General features: G+C 34.7%; 1 long non-coding RNA gene across 1 annotated transcript; it reads right to left on the reverse strand.

Moving 5' to 3' along the window:
- Positions 1–1,802: 1,802 nt before the first annotated feature.
- LOC307000387 lies at positions 1,803–7,597 on the reverse strand. The gene is made up of 4 exons (XR_013798025.1): positions 7,523–7,597; positions 7,236–7,286; positions 3,304–3,362; positions 1,803–1,991 (listed from the first exon to the last, which is right to left on the reverse strand). It is a non-coding gene; the product is annotated as an uncharacterized lncRNA (long non-coding RNA).
- Positions 7,598–15,123: the final 7,526 nt, after the last annotated feature.

Consider the following 15,123-nt stretch of genomic DNA (forward strand, 5'->3'; position numbering starts at 1 on the left):
ACATAATAATAGCTGGGGATTTTAATTGCTATCTGGATCCTTTCTTAGACAGATTATCTACATGACCAGCAACTGAAATTGCATCTGTAAAGCTTTTAAACAACCTCTTGAAAACTAGAAATCTAGTAGATATTTGGAGGATTCAGCATCCTACCAGCAAAGAATATTCATTCTATTCAAATGTTCACAAATCATACAGTTGTCAGGGATCAATCAAGCTTGTTCCCATCCACCACTCAGCGTTCACTCTCACCTGAGTACTGATCACAAGCACCTGTTCCAAATCAGCACATTCATTATCCAACACTATAAAACCCATCTCACAACAGCACTCCAGCGTCAAGCCTCGAATGGAAAAGACCACTTACCTGCCTGTCTCCTTGTCGTTACAGACTGTTCCAAGTTCACGAAGAGAAGTATATCTATCTGAAGATTGTTAACCTCTGTGTCTCTGTTAAAACTCTTCCAGATTCGCTAAAGGATTCTCTCCCAGGTGAAAAAAAAGTGCACTAAAATACATTTTATTTAAGTGCACTTAGTACACTTCCATAATACACTTCCATAATGTACTTAAAGTGCTCTATTTTCGACCCACTTATTTTGCACTTAATATACTAAAAGCTTATCTTAAGTACTGCTTAATATAAACTTAAGATCATCTTAGTGTACTAAATTGTGCTTTTTTGGGACACATTGAAGTTGAACTAAAGTGTATTTTTAATATACTATTTCATATTTGTAAAAAATGTATTTCGTTAACACTTTAAGTACAATTGAAACCATTTTTAAATACAATAATAAACTATTTAAATAATAATAATAATATATAATTATATAAAAATTATACTTATAATGTATTCCTAGATTTTAAAAAATTAACTAAAATACATTTTAAGTTCACTTAGTACACTTCTATAATACACTTCCGTAATGTACTTAAAGTGCTCTATTTTCAACCCACTTAATATACTCAAAGCTTATCTTAAGTACTGCTTAATATAAACTTAAGATCATCTTAGTGTACTAAATTGTGCTTTTTTGGGACACATTGAAGATGACCTAAAGTGTTTTTAATATACTATTTCATATTTTTAAAAAATGTATTTCGTTACCACTTTAAGTATAATTTAAACCATCTTTAAATACAATAATAAACTATTTAAATTATTATAATATGTAATTATATAAAAATTATACTTATGTATTCCTAGATTTTAAAAAAATGGACTAAAATACATTTTAAGTTCACTTAGTATACTTCTATAATACACTTCCGTAATGTACTTAAAGTGCTCTATTTTCGACCCACTTATTTTGCACTTAATATACTTCAAACTTATCTTAAGTACTGCTTAATATAAACTTAAGATCATCTTAGTGTACTAAATTGTGCTTTTTTGGGACACATTGAAGATGAACTTAAATATGCTTTTAACATACTATTTCAGCTTTAATTTTATCTTTAGATTAAATCTTTAATACATTTTTAAATACACTTATAAATTATTTAAAATATACGAATATATCAACTTTGCTATACAAATCATATTTATGTATTGCTCACATATTTTTTATATAGCAAATCATTTAAAATATGTTTTAATACTGTGAACAGTACCTTTATAAAACATAATTAAACATGTTAATGGTGTATTAAAACACACAGTAAAAAAATATTTGTATAAAACACACACACTTTGAAAGCTAGTAAACTTTAATGCATTACCCAGTGTACATCAGTACAGCAGCATATGTAAACTGTAAAAAAATATATACATTAACATAAAATACAGTGATTTGCAGAGGTATTATAAACAACAACAAAAAAACTAACTTCAATAAACCTAACTAGTCAATAAAGTGCAGTCATTAATAGCTGCAAACAGTTACAGTACTGTTACTGATTGGTCTTTGAGTTTGCCTCATTGTTGCATTTCCTTCGAATCAGTGCTCGCACCTCAGACGTGTTGGAAATTGTTTGATCACAGTGTCTATGAAAGGGGAAAAAGATGAGTTTATTTTATATTAAAGCAAAATTAACCTCTGTTAAAAAAGTAACTGTTCCCTATCAAAAGGGAACTTGCACTGCTTCGATGATGCTATTGGGGAACAATGTCCTCTAGGCGCCTCTTTAATTCACCTGAGTCGCACTAGTCGTGTCATAGGCTGTCGCCAGTCAAATTCTATTGGTGTGATTGTACAGCTTTTCAAACACCGGTTCACATGGAGGGTGTTCCTCATAGCGTCATCAATGCAGTGTCTCATTCCCTGTTCACAGGGAACAGAGGTCGTAACCTAGACGTTTTTTATTACAACAGTACACTGTAAAAAATTTCTAACCTCTCCAAGTCAAAATGTTCTAGTGACTGGTCACATCTAAATTTTTTAATTGGCCCAAGTGAAATTCTTGTTGCAATAGTCCGTTAACATTGGCTCAATGAGAAATAATACATCAGACTAATTGAAAAATGTTGATGTGATCAGTCACTAGAAAGTTTTGACTTGGGGATGTAATTTTTTTTTACAGTGTATGATGTTTTGACATTTTCCTCTGTTGTACATACAAGGTGAAAAACACATACTGTTAAATGTATTATAAATGCATTAAAGTATATTTGTTTTGTACAAAAAACATACTTAAGTAAATATTTATTACATTTAATAGTAAGTCTTTTTCACCTGGTAAAAATGGAATTATTTAACATGGCATGTAATGCTTAGTTCATATATTTTAACAGTAGACATTTCATATAAAATGTTAATGTAATTCAGAAAAGGAGTTAATAAAATAGCTCTTGAACAACTGTGAAGTCTACATATGTCACTGTATCACAGCAAAAAAGGGCAATTTAGGCTAACTGTTTAACTGAAAAAGTATACTCAGCCAACAAGAATAATAATTAAAATGTACAACAAATGCTAATCTTGTTTTAGTCAGCCCCCTCTGACTTTGAGAGCAAAAAAAAAAAGAGTTATGTACAGAAACGCATACACTCTTCAACGAGTTAAGGAAATTAGAAGTATTGCAAAATATTGTAACGTTAAACCATGACAAGTGACTTGCAGCTGTCCCAAAAAAACAATAGCCTGGGTTTCCCCATACTGCCTTTGCGCAGCGCGATTTTATTCTCGCTGAAAGTCTCAACGAGAATTGGGTCTGTTAGCCAGGCTAAAAAACAATTAAATAAACAGATTTTTACATGAATGAACACAAATTAGACTAGAGGAAAAAATGTTGGAAAAAACTAGGACAAAAACTAAACAGTGAGCTATTTATTTATGCAAACAGCAACTAAAACTTACCAGTAACTTCTGATAGCAGTATCTTCATCTCTTCGAGATTCGACTTGAAAAGCTTGGCTCTGATTGGTCAAATTGCAACAAAAAAGACGTGCTGTTACCAGGGCTTAATTTGAGCCGGAACACGCCGGAACATGTTCCGTCACCTCCGACATTGGATCCGGGACCTTTTTTATTGGATCCGGCACCTCCTGTGTCACTAAAATTAATTGCCTAGATGAAAAAAAAAAAAATTACTGTTTGTGTAGTGTTCAATGTTTGTGACACATGACTTGCGCGCTTGTTGTACGAGTTGAGATTGCTGTTAGCCTCGATCGTTTCACTCAGGGGAAAAATGTCAAAAAGACAGGAAAGTTTGCTTAACTTTTTCAAATACGCTAGTCAGATCCCAAACAAGCAAAAATCGTTTCCGCTGATCAAAAAGGAGACCACGGCGGACACAGTAGCCTAGTATCGATATCTCGTTATTTCGACATAATAAGGGGACATCCTAATCTGCATTAAGCCACATTAAGCGTTCTTATAGCCTAATGGTTTTCTATGGGAGGAAAATGCTTAACCGTTCATATTATGCGCTGATCTGATTTTTTGTATAGCCTATTTGTTAGGATTTTAGTATCATAATGATTAGGCTAATAAATGCATGCACAATTATCCGTGAACTTTTTTTTTGAACAAATGCCTTTCAACTTGTGTGTGCAAAATTCAGAATTAAATTAATGTGTAGAAATTTGTACAAATAGAGAGGAGGCTATGTAGGCCTACTATACTGTTGTAGCCATTAAAAAAAGCGCGTTTCATATTTGTTAAAATATTATAATGTAATTTTTTTTTCCATTTATGTTGATTTATGAAAAGTGAACAGCACGACCGAGTAAAATGCGCAATGTGAGACATGGAGCGGGTCAGACATGATTTTGACCGTTGAAGTTGTTATAGAAAGCCTTTCTTTAAAGTGAATTTCGTTTTGTATAAATTGTATCTTAATTTTAATCAATTTTTCATCAACCAATTGCCTGTATTTAATGAATAGGCCGACGAAACAAATATAGCCTAACGGAGGCGCCCGCGCGCTCAATTGCATTGCACGTGAACTAGAGCACATCCTAACTTAACGAAACTCAGTGTATGCCTCACACAGACATGACAAATACATCAAATACACACAGCTTGAAATGTCTTTAAACGAAATAATTCAAAACGAAAAAAGAAAAAGGCTACTCGATTATGTAATCCATTATTAGGCTTATTTATGTGCATTTCTCTCTATAAGCGCGTTCACACGGAGATGGCGATCGTCAACTTCATCTTTGCAGCAGAGTCAACACTTTTAGAGAAAACACTTGCTTATTAATAAAAATCAATACACGTGTCACCGGATTTACAGATGCACGCACACATATTATTTCGAAATAACGAGATATTGTTTTGAAATAACATTATTATTAATAATAGCCTACATCTTTTAGAATAGGCCTATTTGATTGAATGCTGAATGTTGCGCTTGTTCAATTTAATAAAATTAAAACTTTAATTGGGATCATTAACATGACTGAATATTAAATATTTAGTGACCAAGTTTTGCGCAGCTCCCCGTCAATGATCTGAGAAAGAGCAAGCGCAAAATGCGGCATCGGCATCTCGAAGCGGCACTTCCGGTGGCATCTCCAGCGGCCATCAGTGCAGCGGCATCTCCAGCGGCCATCAGTGCAGCGGCATCTCCAGCGGCCATCAGTGCAGCGGCATCTCCAGCGGATGCCGCTGGACATATATTTTGATTTAATAGCCTATTTAGATTTGTACAATACATTCTTAAATGATTATCAAGTGATATGCTAACAATTTTATGTATGTTTTGTGAATTCCGTTACAAGTAATTTACAAGCGATTGGTTTTGATTAGTTAAATGAGCTGTGTATGTAAGAAATTTATTTAAATTAATCATAAAATGGCCCTGATATGTCACTAGACATTAAGAAATCATGTTAATTTCAAATACTTATATCACTGACAGTAGTCCGGCCAGGATATTGTCCTTTAAAAAGTGAAGTTGCAGCCCTCTACAGGGGCATGTTCAAGTTCAAAACGGTGCGCAAGCGCCGAGATACTTTTTCTCTTGTTTGGTGGGTGTGTCAGAACTGCAGTCCAATCAGCAGCAACATGTATATAAAGCACGCGGTATTAAAGTGAACTCGCACAATGGGTTCAAGGAAAGTACTTTACAAATGTGTTCGATGCAGCTCGGTATAGCCTATACGCAACAACTGATATTAGAAGACATGTTTGTCGTAAGTTTTATTGTAAAAATATAGGATATCAACATAATGATGTAGTTGTTTATATTTTTAGCTTCATTGCAAGTGTATGACATTTGGTATAGAAATAAACTATGGTAATTAAGGGATTTTCCTAAAAATGAAAAAGAAAATACAGGGTATTAAAACAGTATGAACTACAAATAAAGTCAGTATGTGAGGCTAAATAGATGTGTTTTAGGCTACAGATAGCCTACAACAGATATGTTTTTAATAAATGTGTACTAGTAGGCTAGCCTACTAATATTGTTAATATTTATAATATTATTATTAATAATAATAACAATATTATATTGATTAGTTGAATCTAGCTCATATAGCCTATGTTTGTAAAGACGATTTAATTTGAAGAATAACAAATGTTAAATAAAATTACAATTAGGCTATATTTTGGTGTGTTTCTAATTCATTAGATGCAGGTCTCTATGTAAAAACCTTTAAAATGAGTAGGCAAATTATAATTTTTCACATGAACAGCCTATATGTTCAGTTAGCCTAAGTTTTTATGAAAAAAATGGATTTAATAATTTCCTCTTCGCAGAAACATAACTAATTAATCAGAAAGTGGTATCACACTTTGGCAGCAGCCACAGCTGGACAATGTCTATTGGCTGTTGGAGATGCCGCCGCAATTTCAGCTTTGTAGGCCTACAGCTTATTTGAATTAATATCAGAATTGTGCAGCACATCAGAAACTCATTTCTGTATTAACTGAACGCATTTCTGTATTAACGGAATAACCATTTATTCATATTTAATAAACAGCATTTTCTGAAACATTAAAGTGATAGACACTTCTTGCTGGAAACTTATAACGTTACAGCATAGCCTGTATCATACTCAGAACAATTGCAGCTTTCTCTGATGTAACGTTAGGCTAACAGAAACTCAAAACTTTATTTACAAAGGATATGCACACATGATATAAGCTATGCTACTCTGTGGTAGCTACATAATGTTATTTAGTTAAAATGCAGTTAATAAAATAGAAAATATTGATTGCTGGAGATGCCGCTGCACCAGAAAGTCCTGGCCGCTGGAGATGCCGCTCACTGATGGCCGCTGGAGATGCCGCTCACTGATGGCCGCTGGAGATGCCGCTCACTGATGGCCGCTGGAGATGCCGCTCACTGATGGCCGCTGGAGATGCCGCTCTCTGATGGCCGCTGGAGATGCCGCTCACTGATGGCCGCTGGAGATGCCGCTCACTGATGGCCGCTGGAGATGCCGCTCACTGATGGCCGCTGGAGATGCCGCTCTCTGATGGCCGCTGGAGATGCCGCTCACTGATGGCCGCTGGAGATGCCGCTCTCTGATGGCCGCTGGAGATGCCACCGGAAGTGCCGCTTCGAGATGCCGATGCCGCATTTTGCGCTAGCCCTTACTGAATGATCTAGCAGCACCCACTCAGCACATGCTGTCCCTGCAGAGAAGCTACGTAGGCAGTGCAATTTTTTTTTTTTTTTTTTTGTTCCGTTTCCTCCAACCCCCGTTTTGAGTCGCCGGATCCACCCCTCCTCTGTGCTCCGGGACCTCCCACTTTACAAATTAAGCACTGGCTGTTACACAGTCAAAAGTACGACTGGCAAAGTAAACGTAAATTTGTAATACAAATCTTACCTAGAATCACCGGTTAATGACCGAGGTTCCAAATGTCACACGTCATGCAAACTTGAAGATGAGAAAAAAATAAAAACACTAACAGTTACTTTTTCTATTAACGTTAGAAAAAAAATCTAAATACTGTCATGATCACTCATTAGTGCAGAACATTTAAGAATTCCGTTACTCTTAGAAATAAAAACGGAAATATCGTAGACTAACACCTGAGAGATTTAACTTATCCCTCTGATGAACGATTCACCAAAACTGTTCACGTTTGAAAAAGTTAATCGCAAAAAACTCACCTAATCCATATGAATCGCGTGGTTTCCTCCAAGTCCTCTAAAGAAACACGATCGCTCCAGTTTAAATTTAGACTTAGACACCTTAAGCCTAGTTCACACTACAGGATTTTAAGCCCGATTTAAGCCCGATTTGCAAATCGTTGAGCTCGCCGACAGGTCGGGTTGTTATCGCGTGCAAATCGCGGGGGAGTAGCGGCCGATGAACGCTCGCCAATCTGTTAGTATGAAAGAGCCAACAACGCATCAAAGACGCTCGCAGACGCTCGCAGACGCCTCGCGGACGCGTCGCCGAGCCCAGAAAAATATCTAGCATGCTAGATATCTGGAGCTGTCGCACGACTCAACCACATGTGATGCCATGAGCTACAGCCAATCAGAGCAAGGCATGGGTTGAGGTCACTGGGAAAATACCGTTTATATACTGTCTATGCCATGGGATTATTATTATTATTTTTTTTCAGAGCAAATCATCGCGCAAACAGTTTGCAGCACTAATTTCTTTCTGACGTCCATATTCAAACAAAGACTCGCGTGTTGTGCACTTGTGTTCTTCTTCGCTGGGTAGTGGTGCGCGTGCTGTATTGCGTCATTTCCGGTTCGTTTTATCGCGTGATTTCTTCGTGATAAAACGTGGTTTGTAGACAAGATAGAATCGTTGGCTGACAGAGTTGTTGTCTACTCGTGTAGTGAGTGTAGATTCTAAAAATCGTGCTTCCCCCATAATTGTTGAATCACGGAAGCTACACCTGATATCTTGCCAAGAGATTTATTATTTGAACATGTGTCATGTGTCAGACAGAGAGAAACACAGGCATATAAGAATAAGGCTACATGAGAGAAGGTCTTCATTCTAGATTTCCTCTATTCCCCATTATCTATCTTCTCACCCCATCATGCTAGATGTAAATGGTTTCTGGGTTTCTCCTTCCTTACCCCATAATCTCTATGTTTCCTCCTTCCTCTCACCCCCTCATCATGCCTTAATGCTTCTCTGAGATGGTACAGTACGATCTAGCTTATATACATCACAGAGAGACTTGCAACTTCCTTGTAAGGTAGAAAAACATATTGCTTATGTTTAAAGATGGAATGTCTACCTAATGCACATGGTCAATCCACTATCCACATTAAGAAACTATTCCTTCAGTGTATACATTAGTGGTGTATACATTAGTGTTATACAAATGGTACATTTGCATCAGTTGAAACATTCATTCTCCTTGCAAAGAACATACGAACTGTACACATTTGAAGTATCATCATCATTGGAACATCTCCGCTAAGTGAACATTGCATACCTCTAAGCAAAATATATCTCTACCAACTCTACCAGCTCCCCTCCCTGTGTCTGTGTCTTAGAATATGATCCTTAAACACATGTGTACATGCAATCTATAGTCTAACTCATGCATTTTAAACTTCATAAGATAATACAATTGATTATGAATATTAATAAAGAATAATAATAGATACATAATATTAAATCATGAAATTATATTAGAGGATTAAATTTTAGTCTTCATCTCCCTCCACTGGAACTACGGCCGTCAGTTCCACACCATCATTCCCAGGTGGCCAACCTATTGAAGTGATAGTGAGGAGGAGAAATAACAGACCAAGACATAGACATAAAAGGACAGAAGAATGGAAACAGAAAATAAAACAAAACAAATAACAAAGAACCCCAACCCATGTTATGTTCCCACATACTATGTGTCATTTAAAGTCTATGTGTAAGCATTTAAAATGTACCCCAATCATCTAAGAAAAGAAAAACTAATAAATCTTCTGCCGGTGCCTTGACTCGTTAAGTACTCCTCAAGTTCCCGGCCAAAACAACAACCAAAATAAAACCATGTTAAAGGATCCTATCCCTTAGGGTTGTAAATCAGTAAGCGGGTGTTCATTGTTTGTGAGGTTGTGTTTTGTAAGTAATGTAGCATATGTAAAATCTCCTATTTCACTCCTTATGTCCCATTCTCGGTTTTATCAATTTGTTCATCAAAGGAACATTTCTAAAGTTATCTTTAATTTAAATAATGAATTTATTTATCCCCTGTTATCCAGACCTCTCTTGAGTTAGCAAAAACAATCTTCATCCTTAACAACACCATGTCTTATAATTGTCCAAATGCCATGTCTAATGATCTGCAAAAGTGAAAACTATGGTAGACATAATAATTCACAGATGATTCAGGATCTAAAACTTTAGACAATGTTATCCATAAGGCAAATAACATTATATTTCTAAAATAAATGAACAATGTTTGTTTTAGTCTCCACAGAATTAAAGACAATCACCCTCATGGTCTCAGCTAGTTCTTGAAAACTCTTTCCCATCAGCTCTTTTATAAATAATCTCCTTGACACTTGTCACATCCAAGGAATGCGGTTTCTGGTGATCAGGCATTGGAGAGCTCACATTTTTGGGCAGACTGCTGTAACCCTCAATGATGCTGTTGGCCTAACAAACATCTGCTCAACCATACCCATCTCACATAAACACCTCCCTTCAGGGTTGGTGCCCAGTGGCGGTGACACCCTGCCTAGGAAGTCCTCCGTTGGCCATTAGAGAATCTTGCCCGTCTTTGAGAAATCACCTCATGCTCACTGTAACCGCTCTTTCCCATTAGGAAATTTTAACAGGTATTTTCTGGAGCTCAGGAAAGTTCATTCAAGAGCCATCAGAGCCATTTGGAATGCCTAGTAGTGTAAACATATGGAGACAAATTAATGACAGTATTTAATCACCAAAATCCATTCGACATCTTCAAACATCAATATATCAATACTGAGTTTATACTCAGTGAATCTAGTTATTACAACCGTCCATTAAGTGTAATGTTCTGATACATCAATAACCGGTACCATCCGCCCTGTACATGGTGAAGACAAAGATGAGACAAAGAAGTTACTGGTCATGGAATAAACAAATAAAAATGCTCACTTCTATCATTCAAGGTAGATTATCTTTTCTTAAAACATTTAACTCCCAATTAAATGTATCATTTCTTTTAAAATCTCTGTGTCTATAATCTCCAACTGAGACACTGTGCTGTACTTTGAATAGCTTGTTACTTATGCCACAGGCTCAAATATCAGAATCAAACTGACTTTGAATGAGAGAAAGACTCTGAGAGAAAGTCCAGAATGCCTCAGAGTAATTCTCATTTTCATAACTTTTATAATTTCATTCTACTCACTTTTTACTCTGACTCAGTCAGAAATTACATGTTTTTCCAAATAAACATCTCTGTTAAATTTTTTCCTTATATATTTTCCAACTCTCATTCTTTTGGAGTCATTATCTATAATTTTTCATCAACTTCTACTTGTCAATTAACTATACAACTATTATCATAGATCTTTCCTCAAAGTAATTCCTAAACTTCAATCTTATGATCTTGTTTTTTATCTCTTGTTCTTTTCAGACAAAACTAAAATTTTGTAACGTTAAACAATTATTTACTTTTAAACCAACATTAACACCAGAAATTTCTGTTCAAAAACTTAGCTTGTTTCTGTTCTTCTCTCAAATACCCCGAAGATAATGTTTTGCTATACAATTACTTTCGGTCATTTTACCACTCTCTGTGTTTACTAGAGAAGCAACAGGCTTTCTATTTATATCTCTGTGTGTCTGTGTGTAAAGCAGGGTATAGATTCCAAAGGAAGGGGCTGCTACTCCCTTCTCACTCAGTTATCTTTTTCCTTCCTTTTCAGTTTAACTCAAATCAGTTTCTTTTTTTTTCTTTCTTTTTTATTTTTTTATCTCAGATTAATTTCTTTGAATTTTCTTTTTCTTTAAGTTTAACTCAGATCAGTAACCTCAAATATTTGAACAGCTTTACGGTCAAAATAAGAATGCCCGCGATCCTAGCTAGTTACAAAGGGCTCCTTTAATACTTGTATTACTTCAGCGTGTTACAATGTTTTAGATATTAATCTGCCATCGTTTTTACAGTATCGCCACACTTAACCGCTTCTGTCAATCAAGTATCGCTTGTCACACTTTCCTCGTCTCCTTCTGAGATCGAATCTTCAAGTGTGTTGGATATGTTTTAGGGATCTGCCATCGTTTTAAACAGTCCCGCCACAGCCCAACCACGTGAACAGTCGTAATCAAGCAACTTTTCTAGCTTAACCGTCTTATAGCTAATTCTCCCAAATGACTAAATGGCCTTTTTTCTAAAAAAGATCCATCTCCATCCCAGCATATCAAATATTGTTGGAGGATTACTTTTCAGAGAAACTTTAATAAGTCAAATTAAATTGAATTACTTAATTTAATTCAATTTTTTCTTAATTTTAATTGTTTTAATTTATGTCTGACACATGTATTCTTTGGCAACACATCTGGTACTTTAAATAACACAGTTCTTTTAAGCAGTCTCAGTCAATGTCTCAAATCATCAGGCAGACTTAAACTTTTTTAGAATAGAAAAAGTCTTACCTGGAATGACTGAGACAAATGCCTGAAGATGCGATCCTGTTCGTTCGTGACGCCAACTGTAGATTCTAAAAATCGTGCTTCCCCCATAATTGTTGAATCACGGAAGCTACACCTGATATCTTGCCAAGAGATTTATTATTTGAACATGTGTCATGTGTCAGACAGAGAGAAACACAGGCATATAAGAATAAGGCTACATGAGAGAAGGTCTTCATTCTAGATTTCCTCTATTCCCCATTATCTATCTTCTCACCCCATCATGCTAGATGTAAATGGTTTCTGGGTTTCTCCTTCCTTACCCCATAATCTCTATGTTTCCTCCTTCCTCTCACCCCCTCATCATGCCTTAATGCTTCTCTGAGATGGTACAGTACGATCTAGCTTATATACATCACAGAGAGACTTGCAACTTCCTTGTAAGGTAGAAAAACATATTGCTTATGTTTAAAGATGGAATGTCTACCTAATGCACATGGTCAATCCACTATCCACATTAAGAAACTATTCCTTCAGTGTATACATTAGTGGTGTATACATTAGTGTTATACAAATGGTACATTTGCATCAGTTGAAACATTCATTCTCCTTGCAAAGAACATACGAACTGTACACATTTGAAGTATCATCATCATTGGAACATCTCCGCTAAGTGAACATTGCATACCTCTAAGCAAAATATATCTCTACCAACTCTACCAGCTCCCCTCCCTGTGTCTGTGTCTTAGAATATGATCCTTAAACACATGTGTACATGCAATCTATAGTCTAACTCATGCATTTTAAACTTCATAAGATAATACAATTGATTATGAATATTAATAAAGAATAATAATAGATACATAATATTAAATCATGAAATTATATTAGAGGATTAAATTTTAGTCTTCAGTGAGTTACCTCCTGTTGCGGATCAATCACGTTGTGTCGTGTGGTGTGAACAGCTCAACAACTTGAACACTCCTGATTTCACAGAGAGCAAGTCATGTAGTGTGAACTGCACAGTTCAGCCCAACGTTTTAAAATCCTGTAGTGTGCACTTGCCTTTAGAGGTGTGAGCTCATAATTACACAAGAACGAATCACAGACGTTCAACAGCTCTGGAACCAATCAGGATTAGTCACGTGTGTTATTCGCGTTTTTCAAATTCAAACAAGTCAAGTACAACATATTTTTGGACAACATTTAAACATAATGTGATGGAAAATGTATCTATGATGCATTTAAAATAATATGATGTTGATATCCTTGTGGGAATTTCTGTCAAAACATATCATGTAATGGACAACAGCCCTTTACAAGTAGCCTAGCCTACAAACAAGTAAAAGTGAACAACATTCATTTTAAGTGCTTATTGCAATGTTCAATAATAGTTGACAATATAATACATTAGAAGTTGGTACATTATACAAAAAATCTAAAATATTAAAATGGTAAAATGATAAATATTACAAATATATTGCAGTAGGCCTAAGTGTTTAAAGTAGCCTACTTTAAACACACTAAAAGCTTTTTATATTTTATATTTACCATTTTAATATTTTAGATTTAGCTATGTTCTTACACAAGTTACACAAATGTACTTTAATTAAGAGCAACATAAGTATGTTTTCTTTAAATACACTAAAACTTCACACAAATGGTGATTGTGTTAGCATATTTCTTAAAAGTATAATTAAGCATATATTTATTACCAATGTACCTTTAGTGCATTTGTTAGAAATATATTAAAAGTATGCCTGTGTTTAGCATATTTATTGAAAGTATAATTAATCATATTTACCAATGTAGTGCATTTGTTAGAAATATATTAAAATTATGCTTGTGTTTAGCATATTTATTTAAAGTATAATTAAGCATATATTTATTACCAATGTATTTCTAGTATACTTTTTAGAAATATATTAAAATACAATTCAATGTATTTTTTATGCACTTCAAATAAGTATGTTGGTAATACAAATGTATTATACTATTTGTATTTCAAGTATATTTTTAATACATTTAATACTATGTCTTTTTCACCTGGGAGCCTTATACACTTAAAATCAATTTAAGAATTAGTAATATTTAGTTTATTTTTATAAAGTGTACTTAAATAGCACTTTTGGGAAATTTAAATTTTTGACTATTACATTTTGAATATATTTTAAGTAAAATCAATTTAATTTAAACTTATAATAGCTATCTAAAAGTGCACTAACAATGAACTATTTTTAATGTGTTAAAAATGTACTTGTAAGAAATACACTAATAAAACACTTCTGTGTATTTTTTCAATAGTATATATTTTTTCTTATGCACTAAAAATACATTTAAAATATCAATGTTATTTAGTATACTTTCGCAATTACACTTAAGTACTACTTAAGTAAAAATATACTTTTAATTAGTGTATTTATAGTGTAGAATTTTTTAAACTTTTCTTTAGCACAAAAAATAGGAATGTACTACAAATGTACTTTCTTGTATTTAAGTGTTTTTTTAGTGCACTTAAGTACACTTTATTTTCACCTGGGATGATATTATGAGTGGCCAAGTTAAGAACTTACTTTTGAAATTGAAGCAGAAACACTTTGAGCTCAGGGATAAACCTGGTAAACTGTTAACACAACAACTTAAAAGTGCCTATGCTTCAAGAGCAATCTGTGGTATTAAGTCTAAAACAGGCATTCTTCTAACCAATCCTTCCGACATAAACCATCGGTTTAGTGAATTCTATTCTGAGCTTTACTCCTCTAAACACAATGTCTCACAATCTAATCTGAATGATTTCTTTGACTCTATATCATTGCCCAAATTGAGTGATGCTGCTGCAAAATGTCTTGATTCAGACTTTACACTGCAGGAAGTCATCAATGCCATAAAGTCATTTCCATCAGGCAAGGCTGCTGGGCCTGATGGTTACTGCGCAGAATTCTATAAGAGATTTTGTGATATTCTTGCACCAATTATGCTCAGGATGATGCATAATTCTTAAAATAATGGAAAACTGCCGAATACCCTTTATGAAGCAAACATTTCTCTCATTTTAAAAAAGGACAGAGACGAAACCGACCCTGCAAGTTTTAGGCCAATTGCGCTTCAAAACTTTGATCGTAAAGTAATAACTAAAATCTTGGCTACTAGATTGAACAAATATCTGGCTTCT

Source organism: Phoxinus phoxinus (genome assembly GCF_949152265.1).
Source record: "Phoxinus phoxinus genome assembly, chromosome: 6".
Taxonomy (NCBI): Eukaryota; Metazoa; Chordata; class Actinopteri; order Cypriniformes; family Leuciscidae; genus Phoxinus; species Phoxinus phoxinus.